We start from the raw sequence: 12,899 nt of genomic DNA, 5'->3' as shown, positions 1-12,899 counted from the left end.
AAAGGTCTGTGGAAGCAAGCAGAGTGCTCCTGGTTACCTTCTCGCTCTGGCATGGCTCACAGCAGGGTTGGTGGGCAGGCAGGTGGTGAAGCGCAGGTCTGCAGTCTTTAAATGTGGATCTTAGTCCTGATTGCTGGTCCCTGATATCTGAATTATGCCCCAGGCTCTGCTACCAGATTCCTCTCTGGGCTTCAGCAGCTCCTTCAGTCTCTTGGGCCTCCCTCTCTTCTTCACAGGAAAGGGATTTTAGTGCCAAAAATAACCCATTTTCCTAGGTGGGCCTCTTTGTGACTCTCCTCTGTGAAATACGTCTTTCTCCCTGTTCCTCCAAGTGAAATACAAAGGAGATGTGATTCACCAGCAGTGCTGATGTGCCGAGGCAGCAGGGAGGCTGCTGGTGTGCAAAGGATGCTTTGTCCCTGCACATGTGCCCCTCTGACACACAGAGCCCCTGCCTGGGCTGCTCCTTCCTGCTCTGCCCGTCCTGAGAGTGCCTGGAGGATCCAGGGCAGAAATGGCCCTGCTTTCGTGCTGATGGGGCACCTCTGGTGGGAGAAAATGCCACTTTTGGGAGGTGAGGTGGGTGTTGTGTGATCTTATGGACAGTCCTGTCCTATGAGAACTGGTTTGGGACAAAAGTCTGTTGTGACTTTTCTTTGGCTCTTGCTCCTGCAAGGAGCTGCATTTTCCCAGGGAGGAGGAGGGTAAGGGATACATTTGGATATGCAAACTTTCTTGGAACTAAATTATCACCATCTAATGACTGCTGTGATGCTGCTGAGCAAACCCGGGCTCCTGGGGCGATCACAGGGGTGCAGACTGGCACAGAGAAGTCAAATTGGTGTTGCAGAGCTGGGAGGCTTGTTTTAATCCTGCTTTTCAAATACAAGGGTAACAGAGTTATTTTTTTGCCATTTCAGATTATTTATGGTTGTTCACATTAGAAGATCTTTGAGGGTCCTCACTATTTGCAGAAAATGCCTGTGGGACCTTGAGCTGCAGAGCTGGGCTGTAGACCCCAGCTTACAGATGCTCTGGTGGAGCTGGAATTTGCTCTTTCATTACAGCTCTCAAGCTTATGAGGTGAAGTGAGGGACAACTGATGATTATTAGTAGCTTTAAAATTAATATTGCTCTTTGGCACATTTAATCTTTCATTAACAGTGAATACAATACATGCTGGGGTGCATGCAGACCAAGAAATGCTCAGGGTCCTGCAGTGCTACAGCTTGGGCAGATGTGAGTTCTGTGAGCAAGGGATTTTCCAGATCAGCAGAGGATGTGAGGAAGGGCTCAATTTGATTTCCAGAAGTCTCGTCTGTGTAAATCTTGGACAAGGGATAGGCAAGACCCTGTGCCCTGCCTGTGCTGTTTGCCTTTGAACAGTTCCACATCCCTGCTTGCATCACAGACCAGGAGCTGAACGTGGCCCCTGATTTATTTATAATATTCCTGGGAGAAGGGAGGGCGCATGGAGGTCTCTGGACAGAGATGAAGAGCACGGCCTAGGTACAAACCACAGTGAGGGCGCAGATTGTGGACATGAAGTGAGAACACTGAGTGAGCAACCACTGTTTGAAAAGCCCCAGGATGCAGGAGAAGGGAGTAGAGGGATCTCTGAATTCATCTCCTTGCCTCTCCCAAGTAAATCTTTTCTGGCTGATGTGGTTGGCATGTGCAGAGCATCTTGGCTTGGTGCTTCAGTGGATGGTCTCCAGTTGGGGTGACACTCAGAGCTGGGAGCGGGGAAGCATTAGGGAGCCCAGGGGGTAAAATGCCTTGCCATGATCGTCAAAGAACAGGAAGGAAGAGCATTTTTTCTGTTATTGTTCATATTACAGGAAATTTCCCCACTCTCTTTTCAGTTAATAACCTCTGGGGCAAGAGCCCCATCCCTAGCTCATAGGGGAGCAAATCTGAATAAACCAGTAACAGTCATGTTGTTGAAGAGTGGCTCCTCTTGACTTGTTTTTCCACTGTTTGGATAAATAAGACAATAAGAAGAGCTGCTGAGATAGTTGGCAGAGAAATGGATCCCCCAGGAGATTGGGGCAATGTTGTTTATTCGTGGGAGCTGCCTGTGCATGAGGGGTCAGTCCTGCAGCTCTGTAGAGAGAAGGGAAACAAACATTCTCTGTTCCAGCACTGGGTTCATTGCAAGGAGGAATGCCAGGGATCATTAGTGCCACAGCCACCATGATCTTTTGCTCAGATTAGTTTTCTCTTTTTAAGGCAAAAAAAAAAAAAAAAGAATAATGGCAGGTTCCAGTTAGATCAGATATGGACAAAATAATAGCAGTATCACAGAGATTGAGGTCTGCAAGATTAAAATGTGAGAGGGAGGAGAAATGATAGCTTTGGCCCTGCTTGCTGTTACAGCAGCCATGTGAATAAATGAGTCTATGCAGATAAGCAGGGCAAAAATAAAAGGGATGCTTAGGACGAGATGGCAAAAAAAAAAAAAGGGAACTAATCAGCAGATTCAACCACTGTAATAATGCAGTAAACATGGAAAATTATATTATATTAGCTCCTCTGCTTCCCCTTGTAGACACTAGCCACAAAGTCATTGATAGGTGATTGCCTGTGAAGGTGCAGTGCAGCAGAATCCAGAGCTCCCTGCTCCTGGGGGAAGGCCTGAGTGATGCTAAAGGGGAAAGTTGACTTGTGAACTGCCTGAGGAAGAAGTGGCTCAAGTGGAGCTGTGGAAAAGCTCGCAGTTCACCAAATTAAAAACCTGCTCCCAGGAAAAGGACGGCCGGTGTGTTTGTCCTCAGTGCTCAGGCAGCTGTAGGGTTCGTGCTGAGCCACAGCTTAATTGCAGTCCTGGGATGTTCCCCTGATGCGGGAGAAATTGGTCTGCTGCAGATTTTTTTATATATATATATATTTCTTTTTTAACTAGTGAACTGATTTCCATTTTGTTCAATTTCTCACAAAGAATGACAAGTAGCCACTGCAGCTTTTCCCTGCGTTCAAGCAAAACCAGCATGTAACATTATTTGCAAATTAGCTTCATCCCTCTGGCTCCCAGTTAAAGCAGGAACTGCTTGGTCCAGAGTTGCTCCCAAAATATCCATTTAAACCATGTAATGATTCTGACTCTCTCATGCATAGTAGATGAAAGACGATCCGCGATTTATTTTTGAAGCTTTGAACCCCAAACATGGTCAATCACAGAAAAAAAGATTAAAAAAGGAGGAAGTCATGATAATGCAAAGCTGGGAGAAAAGCAGCCCTGCACTTCACAGTAAAATCCGTTTTCTTTGCACTTTTTTATTAACAGCTTCAACTATGATCAGTGCATAAATCTACCTGCAACACAGGATGTTGGAAAATTACCGAGAGACAGCAACGTCCTCCCTGCTGCTTGGTGAGAAAAGAAGGATGCACCTTCAGGTATGGGCTGGAAAATTGTTTCATCCTCTGTTCTCTATTTGTGTTTCACCAAGCTTGCTCATAGCATTGATTAGAGGGCGGAAATAAGGTGTTTGCAAGAGGGAAACTTCAGAAGGGATTCTCTAAATGTCTCAAGCCACAGATACGTGTCTGCTCTGTGCCCAAGCAGTGCAAGGCTCTTCAGGCTCTACTGGGGGTTAATGGTGGTGTTTTGTCCTGTGTTTGCTGTTGTTCTTTCCCTGTCCCTGTGGAGGGATCCTCCTTCTTAGTGAGAACCAGATCAGATCAGCTCTGCTCTGGATGCTCTGGCAGCATCGGGAAGCTGAGCATGGGCCGTGCCATTCCCTGCTCCTGGTTCAGCTCCTCTCTGGTTCTCCTGCAGTGTTGGGAAGCTGAGCGCACACTCTGCCATTCCCTTCTCCTGGTTCAGCTCCTCTCTGGTTCTCATGCAGCGTTGGGAAGCTGAGCGCACACTCTGCCATTCCCTTCTCCTGGTTCAGCTCCTCTCTGGTTCTCATGCAGCGTTGGGAAGCTGAGCGCACACTCTGCCATTCCCTGCTCCCGGATCACATCAAACCGCGCATACGAAATCGCCGCTTCCCCGGCCCTTGGAAGGGATCACATGGAGGGCTGAGCAGGATGAAGCTGTGCTGGCTGCTGTTGCTGCTCAGCAGCCTTTTTAGAGCAGGAGCAGAGCTAAGCGCTCCTCCTGGGTTTTCTTAATCCAGCCTCAATCCATGCACTTCAAACAGGAGCCTTGTTTTAGGGCTGTGCTGAGCGCTCGAGTCTCCCAGAAAGCTGCTCTCGTGCCTGGAAGGGCCAGCCAAAAAGCTGGTTTTACTCTCTTTTGAAGAGGATGGAAATTGCTCCCCGTGAGCAGGGGAGTATGGAGGGGAGTTGTGGTTCCCAGGACAAGAAAAGGGAGGGTTGGTGGCTTTCTGAATGTGAATTTTACTGACAGTTGTCTGATGCTTTGGGCTCAACATGGACAAGCCACTGTCCCTGAAATCCAGCATAGCAACTGGATTATAGCTGTCATATCCATCCCTAGGGAGAAAAAAGGGTTTTTCTCCCTAGAGAGAAAAACAGAGGCCAGTTTAAAACATGCCAGCCATCTCCAGCAAGCTTCCCTAAATGTATGTTTTGTAGCAAACAAGGACCCAAGGGCTGCTTAAATCTTAGTAACTGGTCAGCACTGCGATCTTGCAGGTTGAGGTTTCTCATTTATCTGGGTGGGTTGGTTGCTTGCTTTGCCACCTGTGCAAGTGGTTTGAGGAAATAGTGGGAATGAGCTCATCTGTCATCTCAGTGTTTATAGATGCCTGTCCTGTGGGAGTCGTCGTTTCTGGTAAAGCTCTTGCTCCTCATCGTGTCCATCACTCCTGCTTACGATTCCCTTATCACCACGTTTGCTCCCTGCAGTGACCTCTGGGGACTTCACATGGACAAATTGCTGTTGCTGAGGCTGGATTTCACCTGAGGCCTCTTAGAAGGTGGCAGTATTGTGAGCATTGGGGTCCCCAGCATGTGACATGGACTCCAGAGGAAGCCTGTGGTGGCGCCTGGTGTCCCACACTGTTGGAGTGTGTCTGTGCTGGTGGGTAAATGGAGTGGAGCAGGATGTGCTGGGGTCAGAAAGGAGCTGCAGATTTTGGGGCTTGGGTAGGTCTGTGTTTCACTGATGTGTTTCATGGATGTGCTGGCCAGCTCCAAGGTTTCCTCATGTATGGGAAGTACTGGCAGTCTTAGAGACGCAGCTTAGGTTGAGTTGTGTCTGCTGGGCGGTGCTGGGTCCTGTCTGGGTGTGGATTAGTTAAACAAGTAGTTCTGTATGTATTTATGTATTTTCCAAAGGTGAGGAGACACAATAGGGGATGGGTGTTAGAAGGGGGGGGTGGATGAGAGCTGCCCTCGTGGTGCAGGGTCACCTTTGTGCTGAATTTTCAGCTGATTTCCAGCTTTCTGCCACTTCTGCCTTGGCTGTGGTGCCCCATCAATACTTTGCACCACATTGATCTCTCCCAAGTTTTTCCTTTAGCCTCCCCCTGCATAACACACAATGCACAAGGTGCCTGACACCACGTGCCAGGAGACACCATCAAAGTGGGGTTTGCTCCCTGCAACGTACTGCTCCCACCCTGCATTTCTTGGGAGAGCTCTGGCATCCTGTCAGGCCATGGGGGAGATGTTTGTCACCCCTTCCCACATCCATGCATGCCTTCCTCCCTGCAGGGAAACCCAAGCTGGCACAGGACAGTGTTGGATGATGCTGCACATTCAATATGAGGATGCTCCTCTAAAGCAGGATGAAGGCTGAGAGTAACGCCTTTTAATGTTCCTTCTCATAATTACCCTCTTAATTACTCAATGAAATGCCCAATAAAACAAATCACTATAATTTCTATTTTATTCCCTGCCTTCTGTGGGTTATTTAAGAGCTCAGGATACATTAAGGAGGCGCTTTCTCATGAGGGAATGCTTTCCAGTAGACGATACTTGCTAAATGGCTTTATGTCCCTGTCCTGTGTGTTTCATCCTCATTTTCCATGCCAGTTTGCTAATTACCAGAGGCACTGGGAAGCACTGCCTCCCTCGCTGCCCATCTCTGCTGTGATGAAGTCACAGCTCTGAGTTTGTGACATCCCCATGGCAACAGCCCGTGATGTCACTAGCGGGGATTACAACTTTGCAAAGCACCCAGGCACAGGCAGCCGGGCTGGAACTCTCGGGCTCTCACACGGCTTTAAATAGCAAGGAACTTAAACACAGGGAAGTCTTTAAGAAGGCTTTAGATTTCCCTTTTTTCACCCTGAAGGAAGGGAGGCTGTTGGCTGCAGCCTCCTTGTCCTGCAGCAAGCCCAGCTCCCTCATGCAAACGTGGGGTTTGCCTGGGGATGCTCAGCCCTGCAGTGACCCTGGTGCAGGATTCTGTGGCCAAGGGCTGATGTGTTGGGCATCTCTCCAATGTCCCTGGGGGCTGCAGGTGTCCATGCAACTCCCTCTTGCTCTGTACTTCTCACTGATAAAGTGAACATAAAGCAAACCTGGGGATCATTGATCCCTACAGCCCACCCCGCCCATGCTCCACTCCCTCTAAACTGCTGGCTCCACTGGCTTTCTTCTGTGCTTTTTGTCTAATACTCCTAGTATTTGCATAATAAGACATTGCTCATGCACAGGCAGTGAGGGAGGAAGATTCTTGTGTGTGCCTCTCTAGCAACAGGAAAATCATGTAATAACCACACTTTATTTTGCACCTGGGGAGGAAATCCAGCTCACATGGCTGGTACCACAAACTGTGCGGGGTGTTTAAACACACAGCCCCAAAACTTACACAGGGCAGCCACCTGACTGATATTTATGTGCCTTGTTTAAACAGCAGAGGCAAATCAAGCAGATGGAAGAGTCAATCTCTTTATTTTAGCTTTTCTAAGGTAGGAATAAAAATGATATTTCAAAGGCCAGCGTGTCTCAGCTGAGCGGTGGTGGGGAAAAGCCGGTGCCGCAGAACATACTGTCCTGTCTCCCTCTTCCTCAGATCATAACTTCTAAGCTGGATTCAATAGAAATAAATGTTCAGTAGTTCCAGTGGTGGCCTTTGGAAATGGAGCTAATGGAACAAGACAAAAAAGTAGTTACAACGTTTTGACAAGCGCTTAAATGTTTAATGCTATGCACGGCTGTGGGGAGGTGGTGGGTGCACCTGCAGGGAGCTGTGCCCCTCGTTAGCACAACGAGTCCTCCCACAGGCACAGGAAATTAAGCAAATGCTGTTGGAGCTGTGTGGTAGTAAACAGGCCGAGGGCAGCTGTGGTTTTGGCAGCCCTGCACCGTGCAGCAGGTGAAGGGCTCGGGGGGCTGATGCTGGAGGGAGAGGAGGGTGGCCAGTTCTTGGAGAAAAGCAGTGGAGGAGAATGCATAACGTTTCCCTGAGCTGAGACAGGGGAGATGAAGAGGCTGCAGTGATTAAATTGGATCTGCTGCAATCCTTCCAAAGCAGGCTTAGGAATTAAGAGCCATCAATGTCACATTGAGGGTCACTCGCTGCAGGACACCTCCGGCCTCCCCCCTCCGTGCCTCTGTTTAGCCCCTGAGGAAACTCGTCCTTTGTTTCAGAGCTCAGTTGGACATTCCCCTCTGCCACACAACAGTGAATCCCAGCGAGGAGGGCCTCTAAGAAGCCAATTTGTTTGGAGAGGGAGGATTAGACTGTATGGCCAGATTTGCTTTGAATCCAGGTGTCATCAGGGATTTAATGACAGGGGAAGGTGGTGGGGACAGGAGGCACTGAACGGGCTGGGCTGACAAGGATCTGCTGGCTGGTCCCCTGGCAGCAGCAGTGATGGAGACTAAGCCCAGGAGGTGTCAGCTGGTGTCCCCTGTGTGTCAGGGACAGCGTGGTTTGCTCACTGAGACGATTCTTACCATGCCCATGGGACCCGACTGAAGCCACCGTGCTGTGCTGCAGGCTGGTCATGCCTGCCTGTCCCTGGGGCTGGATCCAGCTCACACAGCCTCACCAGAGGAGTCACAGCCCGGAGCAATGCTCCAGCAGCACAGCTGTGCCATGGCAGCCTGCACACACCAGCTGCACCTCAGATGGGATCATATCCCCCAACACCAGCATGGGAATTTTGGTGGGACCAGGCAGAGCCAGGAGGGAGCCCACCCATGAAACTGGCAGGCATTCCTTGCCTGGGAGTGAGCTGGATTCAGATGCTTTGGTCATGCTGACCTGCTCCAGACCAGGACCCCAATTCATCTGCTGCCACCGGTGGTGACACATTTACACACATCCCCATCAGTTCTGTGAGGCAGGGCCACCTCTCCCAGCCTCGCACAGGCACTGAGCAGAGCCCCAGAGGGACTGTCCAGCTTGACAAACCTCTGTCTGATCTGGGAGTCGCACGGAAGAGTTTTTTAATGCCCCTCCTCCGCCTTTCTCCTTATTTTCCACAGCTGGAAGGACGGGTCACAGCAGGGAGATTTTCACACATCATTAGAGCCAAGTGTCCAATTCCACACAGCCGTCAACCCCAATCAGAGCGATTTAAAAGGCAGAGCTTCCTTTAATCATTCGGGGACGCTCAGATCTGTTGGTGTGAACCGAGTGCTCCCACAGGCACGGCAGAAGCAGGGAGATGGAGCAAGGGGGAAATGATGCTGAGATGAGACTTGTGGTGTTCAAAGGCAGCGGCTCCTCACATGTAGATCAGCCCCAGGGCAGACCTGGAGGGTGAGGTCCTTCCTCCCTGTCTGTCTCCTCTGGTGTGGATGGATGATGAGGTGGCCATGGGTCCGGTCCTTCCTCCCTGTCTGTCTCCTCTGGTTTGGATGGATGATGAGGTGGCCATGGGTCCGTGTGTGCATGAGCAGGGCTGCAGCTGAGACCTGAGCCTGGGTGATGTATCAGGATGTTCCTAAGCAGGAGAGAGCCTCAGCACCAGCATTTCTGACTCAGGAGGTGGAAACATCCTGCTGTGTGAGGCCCTGAGCACTGGAGGTGTCCTGGGGACCTGCGGGTGCTGCGTCAACCTGCGGCTCCATAGATTCCCACAGAACAAACAAATAACCCGAAATCTCAGAGCTCTGCTTCACCTCTGGCTGCTCCAGCCAGCATCCCTGACCCTGGGCCTCTGTAAAAATGTGTGCTGGGCTCTGTGAAGTGCTGCAGCTCGGTGTCTGTGCCAGCAGCAGGAGACACACAGAGCGCCTCCTTTCCAAACGGCACCTGGAGCGCGCAGAGCCTGCCAGGGGCATGCTGCATCTCCCTGTGTGCAGCCACACGACCTTCTCCTGGCCTTCTCACGGGCCTGCCACAGCCCCCGTGCAATGCAGGGTGCACGTGGGTAGGGGAAGGACAAACACACGAGGAACATGCCGGCGTTAGCAGCACACCTGACTGCAGGGAGATGAATGTCCTTCCCCAACGCAGAGTCCCTTCCCACAGCCTCCCTGTCTCAGAGCTCTCTGTGCTCATGATTTGTCCAAGGGCAACTTTGCAAAATGTCAACGTTTTTATCAAAATTCCCTGTGACAGGCTTCAAGTTTTAATTAATGGGACTTGGGGGTGTGTGTTTGTTTGTTTCTGTGAAATTAGTTTTATTTTTTTTTTCCAAAGAAAGCAAATGTTTTTCCAAGGAAAAAAATGACAGCCCCTGTTGTTTTTTTGCTACTCTGCTATGTCTTTCTGGCTAACCTGCTTTCTGAACCAACCTGTGAGCCTCTCCAGCAGGAAGCTCAGCAGCTTGGTGGTCCTGTGTCACAGGTTCCTGTGAGAGACTGGCACTGCCACGAGTGCCCAAGGCAGCGTGTGCACACCACTGGCCAGATCCACACGTGCCAAGACACCTACAGCCCTGAAAACACAACCAGCTGATGCTGGAGATAAACCAGCGACTTGCAGACAAGGTTCTGCTTTAAAATCCCTGAGATCAGCAGCAAGACAGGCAAAGGCTAGGAGAAATTTTGCCATTCGGCTCTGAAAACCCAAACATTTCTGCTAAAGAAGCAATCAGGTTGGTGTTTGTTCTGCCCTTGCTGCTGCAAATTGATTGGATTGATAGGAATGAAGGCAGTGGTGTAAGAGAGAGTCAGAGCAGCCTTCTGGACTTTGATTTGATCTCTGCCTTTCATGGTCTTCCCTTTTGTACTTGCTCATGGCTTTTTAAAGCAACTCTTTGATGAGAGGTGGCAAAATCTCACTTAAGCAGAGATTTTTTGGCAACAAACATTTGACTTTTGGAGCTGCCCTCATCTGTTGGGTAAACATGAAATGATCATCTTTGACTGGAACTGATCCTCTAGAGCCATGTTATTCCACTGGGGAGAGGTATTTGCACCGATTTTCAATGTGGATTATTTCTGTAACTGACTGTAATAGTTTCTTTGGCAGTATTAGGGCTTATTATGTCAGGATTTATTCTGGCGTGAGGTGATTCAACATGCTGTAGTCCTGTAACTTCCCTGTGCTTGCTGAAATCCAGGGATCCCTCTCCTGCTCCCACCACAGACACAATGGGGGCAACCTCTGTGCAGCTGGACCTGTCTCCCAAGGTCAGCTTTCCCCTTTCTAAATGCTGAAGGAGCAAGCTAAGAGAAGAAATTCCCTGTGAAGGACAGGTAAAATCTCACCTAGGTGAAACATCTATGCAGAAAATCCTCCTAGAAAGAGGAGGAGAGGGCAGCAGGGAGGGGATTGCAGCTTTAGAGGAGCAGTGCAAGCTCTGGAGCTCCCCAGCTTTAGCAGAGGGGTTAGCTGCAGAAACACAATTGAGGATTAAATGTGGATTATGCTGCAGCGATCCTGAAACGTCGGCAGTGCTGAGGGAACTCACAAAGGACTTTATTTCCTAAGGAGAAGAACTGCAGGGCCCAAAGCAGCTGTAGATAAAGCTCTTCAGGAGGTGCTGGTGATGAAGTGGTGGGGCAGTGAGCCAAGGCAGCATGGTTTGGTGTCTGGTACCTCCTGGAGAGTTTGGCAAAGGAAACTGGTGGATCTGCTCCCCAAAGCCCCATGTAATATCCATGGACATCACTTCACCATCAAACACGGCCCAGGCTCCACCAAGCATCAGAAGAAAAGGTTCACATAAACCCCTCCAGTGCTGTTCAGTAGAAATGAATGGGTAAGACTGGCTGTGTTCTCTCTGTCAGCATCATTAAAATCATTCAGGACCTTGGGTTTATGGTGAACCTGTCTTGCTGGGATTTGGCTCATTATTTTTGGTTTCCTCTCAGCTAAAACAAAGGCTTGCGTGCAGGAACTCCTCTGGGCTGTGCAGCCAGCCAGGCTTGGGGCTTCCTTGGATGCCAGCTGAACTCCTCAGGGCAAACATCAGCTCAGTGGAGCTCAGAGATGAAGAGATGGAGAGATGGATCATTGGGATGGATGGACTAGGTCATGTTGAGGTGGCAGAGGCCAGGAAATTGGGATCTCACTGGCCTGCAAACCCTGCCTTTCTCAACAAATGACATTGAGCAACACCGACCTCCTCAAGCTGGAGTTTGGATCATGCTCTGCTTGGGCAAAAGGAGGCACTTTCATCCTGCTGAGCTGACCCCTTTGGCTCCCTTCACAGGGCTGTGTGCAGGAAGGGGGATGCACCATGAGCAAGGCAGCGCTTACACCCTGTCTGCAGCCACAGGGCATTTGTAGGTCCCCTGGCATGACCCCGGGGCTGGGAGGAGCAGGGAGCCGTCTGTCTGTCCGTCCTCTCCCGCCACACGAGCTGGAGTTAGCCACAGCTCCTCTTGGCAGCCTGATTCCCTGCTCCAGCAAGTGCTGGGCTAATGGGGAGGCGGCCGCGAGAGGAACACTCTGTTCAGCAGCTGCACATTCCATTAATTTAATGAGGATTTTTTTTTTTTTTTTTACAAGGCAGATGGTAAAATAGCTATTTTCTGTTGTCTAATAAATACCATCAGCAAGGCAGAAAATGTGCAATCTCGCCAAGTCCTTTCTGATTCCTCGCCCTCCTGTCCCGATGCGTTTCCCCGCTCTCTGCTGGCAGCTGGTGGGGCTGGGAGGTGGGATGGGAGGGAGAGGTGGGACACCAAAGGCAAGTCCAAAATTGCTGGTGGGACCTGCAGATCGAGCTAGCAGCTTTCCCTGATTGGGCAGAGCCTGGGTGTCCTGCTGGGAGAGCTGTGCTCTGGCAGCCTCGGCCGATCCAATTCTCACTTCATCTGATTGCAGTAATAACAACTCGCACAAATTTCCTGCCTCAACCTGAAATCTTCCAGCTCTGCAATGCAAATAATATAATGTGTGATGAGGAGCCCAATGACGGGGATAATAATAATAATAGTGATGAAGCCTTTATTCAATGAATGAGTGAATCAAGCAAGCAAAAATAAATGGTATTCAGGGCTTGGAAATCAATAGGAAGAGAAATCAGGAGGAAATGCAGGGGGACTTGCATCTCTGGGGGAGTGCTGTCCTTAGGAATGGCGTGAAGGAGAGATGGGCAGAGCCCTCTGATCTGGGCACTCCTTGGCTGCTCCTGGGTTTGCTCCTCTCCTGTGCTTGTATTGCTCAGTGCTGTTCCTGGTCCCAGCCTCCCTTGATCTCCTTGGCCCCCTTGATTTACAGCTCTCCTGGGCTCTCTGAATGTGTCTAGGCAGCTGGCAGGCTACAGACCTGACCTGGGGTTGGGTAATAACTTGTCTTTTGTCCCATGCCCAGGAGGTTGGCCATAAAAAAGCTCCAGACATCAATTTTCCTCTCCACCGGGGTGGAATTGCAAAATGATGAGTTGGTCTTTGCCCTCATTTATCTCTTTTTTCCTTTCTCCTCCTCTTTTTATCTTTCTCTGTTCTTCCAACTCTACTGTTCACTGCTCTCTTCTCCAACCCCTTTCCACTATCTCCTCCATCATTTACCAGCCTGCATCCCCTCTGCACATCACTGCTTCTCCTCTCTCCCCCTTTTCTCCTCTTCTGCCTCATTTTTTTCTGTGTGTTTCCTTCCCATCTCAAAACTTTCATGATTTTTCTTG

The 12,899-nt window shown here is 50.0% G+C and overlaps 1 protein-coding gene across 2 annotated transcripts in view; it reads left to right on the top strand.

Annotated features, from left to right (window-relative positions):
* Positions 1 to 12,899, top strand: part of ELFN1 (extracellular leucine rich repeat and fibronectin type III domain containing 1) — a 101,896-nt gene that overhangs the window by 17,707 nt on the left and 71,290 nt on the right. Inside the window, exon 2 of one of the 2 annotated variants that reach the window (XM_059484339.1) lies at positions 3,287 to 3,399. The exons of the other annotated variant lie outside the window; for it this stretch is intronic. The gene's annotated coding sequence lies outside the window, so the exon portion shown is untranslated. The remainder of the gene's footprint in view (positions 1 to 3,286; positions 3,400 to 12,899) is intronic. 2 annotated transcript variants of the gene reach the window in all.

This window comes from Ammospiza nelsoni, chromosome 17 (assembly GCF_027579445.1).
Source record: "Ammospiza nelsoni isolate bAmmNel1 chromosome 17, bAmmNel1.pri, whole genome shotgun sequence".
NCBI lineage: Eukaryota > Metazoa > Chordata > Aves > Passeriformes > Passerellidae > Ammospiza > Ammospiza nelsoni.
The sequence above is the reverse complement of the archived record's forward strand: the minus strand, read 5'-3'. Positions and strand labels throughout refer to the sequence as shown.